Here is a 6353-nt window from a genome sequence, read left to right as displayed (position 1 = left end):
TAAAGTAGCTGAGATTTGTTTGTATTTTTTTTTTCAGTTGATTTACTGCACCTAACTTTAATACCTGATGTGATATGTAATTGTGTGAGATGCAGATGAGGCCCAGACTTTCTGGAATTAACCATAAAATCTGGTTCAGATCAACGGGCCATCTGCACCTGTCTCCAGCAGGTGTAGCAAAAGAAGAAAAGAATTGATATGATATTTTCCATCCTTTTAATGTTTTCTAGCTTTCAGGGTCTACTAAGTCTGATGTGTTTTGTTTATTCAGTAATCTGCCATCAATCTCTTCCACTAGTGCTTAGCAGATCTCCTTTTATTTCCATGTAAATTTATTGCCTCCATGCCATCTTTTGTCAATGAGCTCTCCAGTTCTGCTTCTTTTTTCTTGAACAACTACTTCCTTCTTTGTGTTTTGAGCTTTAATTGGTTATTCCTTGTCCTGTTACCCAGAAAAAACAGGTAACTCTTAATCCCCAATCAAGTTCTCCATAATATTCACTATTAGACCTCTGTCTTATTCTTATCCCTTTTCCAGGTGGAAAAGTGACACTCCACTCAGTCACTCCTCAAATAGAGCTTTTCCTTATGTTGATGATCCTCCTTGCCTTCTCCCACCATTGTCCAGTCATAATCTGAAGGCACCAGGACTGCAGATGGTACTCCAGATCCTACCAGAGCCTTTTATTTGATATGCTAGTTAGACTGCTGCTGAACACTTGAGATCTTTCTTGATGCAGATACCTATCATGACCATGTAATCTCATTCCTGACCAGCAAGGAACCAGACAGTATTTATCACTGTGAACCTAGGATTGGTTTTGCCCATACTCATCATTTCACTTTTACCTACACAGAATTTTATCTGCTTCTCTCACTCAGGCTTGTAAGGTCCTTTCACAACTCTTTACAGTCAGATCTTTTCCTTACTAAAAGCTTTGTATCATCAGCTCCTCTGCCAGATTATTTATGAAAGTGGGGAATAGCACAAGTCATAGGACAGATCATACCCAGCAGTGATTTTTTTCCATTCTATCAGTTGGCCAGAGACTCTGCCCACTATTTCCCATTTTTAACTATGCCAGGATTTTCCCTTTTACCTGACAGCATTCTCTCTATTACTTTCTGGAAATCTAACAAAACCAAATAGACTCTCCATTGTTCTTGTTTACCCCTTCAAATAAATTAGTTTTCTAAGACAAAATCTTTCTTAGCAGAAACTGTGATGACTGTTCCCAGGGATTTTTTTTTTTTTATTTATTTTTTATTTATCAGGCATTCATTGATTCAGTTCTTTGTTATTTAATCTATTAATTTGCCTAGTGCAAAGTGTCAAATTTGAGACCACAGTCCCTGAAACACCTTTGTGGAAACTGTTTTAAAGAATGGCACCATGCTTGCCAGTCAGACTTCAGGCACCAATGGAAGTCCAAGTGAATTATACAGTTCCATAAGTAATTCCACTATTTCTCTTAGAAGTGACTACCACTCAGTTCTGGTGATTTTTCAGAACTCATTCTGTACTGTCTGCAGCACAATCTCTCTGCTAGAGTTTATTTAATAGGAGACATGCTCGTCTGTCTTTGATTTCATTTCTTCTAATTCAATGATTCTTCAAATTGTATTCTCTACTGGGATTGTTAATTCAGTTCTAGGGAAATCATTAGAATAGGCCAATTACAATAGCAAATACAAATGTATTCAAAATTAATTAATATATACTCCCTGATGCTGGTCCTTCTTCCCACTGTTTCTTCTATACCTATTTTACCCACAAATGCAGTTATAATCTTATATTCCACAGGCTCTATGGGACTTCATGGCCCATGATGTTTGATTGATCAGTTCCTGGGTTAGCCTGGCACAACTTACAACTTCTTCAATCCTTCCTCCAAAAATAAGCTCCCAAACTTACCCTAGATCTGATTGGATCAAAAAGTTCTTTGGTTCATCCATCATACAGCAATCACACTGCATTAAGTCAGAATAGGAAGGTGTGGCTGAGGAAATGTAGGAAGACAGACAGAACAGACCCTGTTCTGGAGTAGATGTGTCTTTTGCCAGGAGTCTCCTAATCCCTTATTTCAGAAGGAAGTCATGCAATAATTTCTTCCCATCTCAGCATCAGTGGAAATGAAAATGTGTTCTTGCCTTCCATTCTTCTTGTGCAATAAGCCCATTAGATTCAATTTCAGACACTTCCTTCATCAGAGTAGCAAAGATCAGACTGTGTCCATGAGGCAGGCTGCTTGCCCAAATAGATAAGGATGTAAAATTAGGGATGGTGATACCGTGCAGGGACAGTATGGCCAAAGGTCTTGTAGGCATGAACGTGAAGCATGCAGAAAATTGCAGTCAGTGGTGACACAGCATTGCCACACATCAGGGCACTATGGGCCTGTGCAAAATTATGTGTTTCTACAGGGTATTATTTTTATGCTACAAGTACTTGGAAGAGTGGAGGCCACAACTAAGCTTACAATCTGTCTAGAAGTTATTTTATCTTCACCACCCATTTACAGTTCAGATGAGCATCCATCTACATGCAGCCTGAGACAGAAGAGATGACCACTCTTCCCTTGGCAGTATTTCAGATCATGATGGATCCACCTGGAAAATGCTCTGGCAGTTGTGAGAAATCTCATTTCTGCAAGTTTTGACCACTGCTGATGCAGGGCTTGAAGTCACAGTGTCCATAATAATGGGAAACAAGAGACATTTTTGTTCCTTAGGTGGCATTTGTGCAGTTCACTTTAATAAAGAGTTTTTTGGGGACAGCAACTTCCCTCATTCCTCCCAAAGAGAGGTCAAGAACCATCTGAACTGAAAGAAGGAGGGAAAGAGATGAAACAAGGAGGCAAGCAGGGTCAGGCTGAAACTGTAGTTTGAAATGAGGCTGCTCAGAGAACAAAGGTTTTGTAAGACAAAAGAAAGAAGAAAAGAAGAAAAAAGAAAAAAAAGAGAAAAAGAAAAAAAGAAAAAAAAAAGATGAGTGTGCAATCAAATTTGAAAGTGAGAGAGCTCAAGGAACTACAAAGAAAGCCAGAGACCTTATATGAGGGTGTGTGAGGCTGTGATTAGAGACACTCAGGTCTCTGGATGAGTGATAGGGAGCAGATGAGCACATAAACTCACTGGACACATTGCTGTCTCAGTGTCACTGAGAAGAAAAACGCTGTATGGGAATCATTGCCCTTGCTTAATCCATCAAGACACAGACCACTGCATCTCATGAGGGGAAGAGAATCTGGTGTTCTCCTCAGATGTTGTCTCATCACCTTCTTTCAGTGTGGCTCCAAAGCAGACAGAATGCCTCCCTTGTGGATAAATTTTGAGGCTGTCAAGTCAAGGAGCAAGCAGAAGATGAGAGGAGTAATTTGGAGCTTACCATTGAGCACTCCCAGATGCAGTGAGCCTGGCAGAGCACGCTGGCTCTCCAGGGAGGTGGCAATACTCAAAGTGCCTGAGTCAGCTGAATTTTGTCCAGGTTTCCAACAAGATCCAGAATCTGGGAGATGCAAAGGCACCTCAGAGGTACCCTCAGAAACATCATTTCTCAAGCAAGGTTTGGAATAGATCCAGACATTCTACAGAAAAGGAGAAAGTCTTTGAAAAATGCTTCCATCCTTTGGTATCTGTAGGGCCAGGAGGTGAGAGGGACAGAGGCAGCAGCAACAGGTGTGATAAGAGACACACATCCCTCACTGGCACCATCTCCAGCCATGATATTTAATTTGACAGGTTCTTGAGCAGCCCTGGGGGTCGTCCCTCTGTCACAGAACAGAGGGACAACCCCAGCAGGCCTAGGAGGACGACATGCCAAGCTACCTTCACATCCTTCCTTGCTGCAGGTGTTCAGTGCAGGACTGCAGCAATCACCTCTGAGGTGGAGAAGATGCACTTCTGCAAGTGGCTGTGAACTGTTCTCTAGGGACTCCACATCAAATATTTCATATGAATGTAACAAAATCCAAAGAGTAGAACCAGGCTTTTTGACATAAAAACCACACCACACTTTAAAAAATACAGTTTTATTCATACATCTAGCCTATTTAACAGCAGATCACAATGACAGGAACAATCACAAGTATCTAGTTACATGGTTTTATCAGGTTCTGGGCCTGTGCAAGGTTGGGCTTGAGTCAAGCACATATTATGGCATCACCAGTAAGGACAATGATTGCTTTTTAAAGCTCCATGAGTCCCACCTCCTTGGTCAACTTTCAAACCCTCTTCTCCTACAAAGCAGGGATTCTCTACAAAGAATTGTACCCTTGAAGCTTAAATCTAGAAAACAGCCAGGAGTACTGCAAATTCTGTTTACCTCATATACTTCACTTGAAAGGCTTCAGGTTTTCAGTTCAACAAACACACAAAGCACACAAAGTTTTCAGTTCAACAAGCACACCCCCTACTAGCCACAATTTCTCAGAAATGCTGGACCAGACTTGTGCAAATCAGCCTAACTCCAGTAAGGGACGTGAAATTACTTATCTCACCACATGATCTGGCCTGGAAATCCCAGCTGTCTTCCTCGAAACACCACCTTGGAGCAAGGTTTCAAAGCAAAAGAAAAGCAACCCTGTAACTAACACCCCTGCTGCTTGTGCTGGCACCTAGGATGGTTTGAAGTCTCTGACCTGTGTGCCATGGATCAGAAGGATACAGACAGACTTCTGCAGCATACTCACACCTTCCTAAAGGCAGCCTGCACTTAGGTTGTATCTGAAGACAAATGCCCTTGAAAGAAGGCTAACCTTCTGCTCTGGTTAACCATGGCCACACAGATCAGGGCAGGCAATGCCTCACACTGCAAGCTGGCCTGCACTAAGACATGTAATAGGGATTGTTTCTGCCCAAACAATAGGAACAGGGACTCACTGTTGCCTTCCACTGACTGTGGGCTCACATCCACGCTCAGGACTATTGAGCAGACTTGCACCAAAAGTATTTTTGGGTCTAGCACCTCATGGTTTCTTTAAGCCCGGTCCTATAAAACTGTTGGAGTCACAAGGCAGTCATGAAGTCACAGCTCACCAGAAGATCAGAGCCTCAGACACCAGCCACAAGGGCACATTACAGTCCTTGCCTCTTACAGGTGCTGAGAGCTGCAAAACTAGATTGAGATGCTTTCCACCTCTTTTCTCTCACACATCAACTGGCATGACTCCCAGACAGCTCATAAAGATGTACAAGGTGGTACTGACACAGGGTCCTAGGGAATCTCAATGTTCAGCATCCATCAGAGTAGCCCCTGAAAATCCCAGTCAGCATCCTCAGAGTACCCTTTACTCCCCTCTTCCTCTCCATCTCTCCCCTCCACAAATCAATTTCCTCTCCCCACCCTCCCACTTTCCTATGCAGCCACATACAGGGTAGACCCACCTTTGGTTATGGATTTTTGGCTGCACAGCTCAACTTCACTGCTGCTAAAGGTAGGAGATTCCAGGCCAGAGCATCCCTCTCTGCTCTTCACTTTGCAGTGCTAATTGGGTTTTCCATCAGTTTCCCTACAGCACAACAAGGACTTGTGGAGCTTGAAAAGCAACAGAGGTGTTTATCACAATGGTGCAATGGAAGAAGACTTCAGATCATTTTCTGGGAATGCTGTGTACAATTCTACATTACATTTTCAGAACTAGCTGGCTATTGTGACTTATAATTCACACGAAAGACTACAAACAGTGCTATTTCAGTGAAAGTCCACAGGCACTGAAACTAAGTCACCACCTCCTTTACAGCAGGCAATGGACTCACATGTTCACAACAAGAATTGACTGTACACACACCAAAGCAAGACACTTCATAGGTAAACGAGAAATACCTCTGGTTTGGGCTTATCCCTTAGATATCAGATATTATGCATGATCATTATTACTTGTAGAGCTACATGAAACATCGACCATTTATCTGAGTTATGACAGCACAGTTTTAAAAAGCACAGTAATGCAGGGCCAGGAGACAGACAGGCAACTGGAGAGACTTTGGCCACTTGTTCAATTTTCAAGAAAAAGCTATTTGCTCTTCTAAGGGCTGCTGTTACCTGGTTGCCAGGACTGGATCCTCCACTTGAAACAAAGTTTAAAACAAGTGCCAATGAGAGAGTCTTTTGAAGGTGACCTGTGTCCATTGCCAGCTTCCCAGAGGATTCAGTGCTTGTCTGGGGCTTTTCATTAACAGTACATAAATTTAGCCCCTGGAAGCTGAATCCTGCTTTATAAAAAGACACATTTGGATCTGGTATGGGATTCTTCCTGCCTTCTCCCTCAACCCCCTGTTCACATCTACTTTCAGTTTCCCAGAACTATGGACGTTAATTCTGTTAAAAACAACAGCAACCAGAAAATCACAAA

Source organism: Calypte anna, chromosome 1 (genome assembly GCF_003957555.1).
Source record: "Calypte anna isolate BGI_N300 chromosome 1, bCalAnn1_v1.p, whole genome shotgun sequence".
Taxonomy (NCBI): domain Eukaryota; kingdom Metazoa; phylum Chordata; class Aves; order Apodiformes; family Trochilidae; genus Calypte; species Calypte anna.
The sequence above is the reverse complement of the archived record's forward strand: the minus strand, read 5'-3'. Positions refer to the sequence as shown.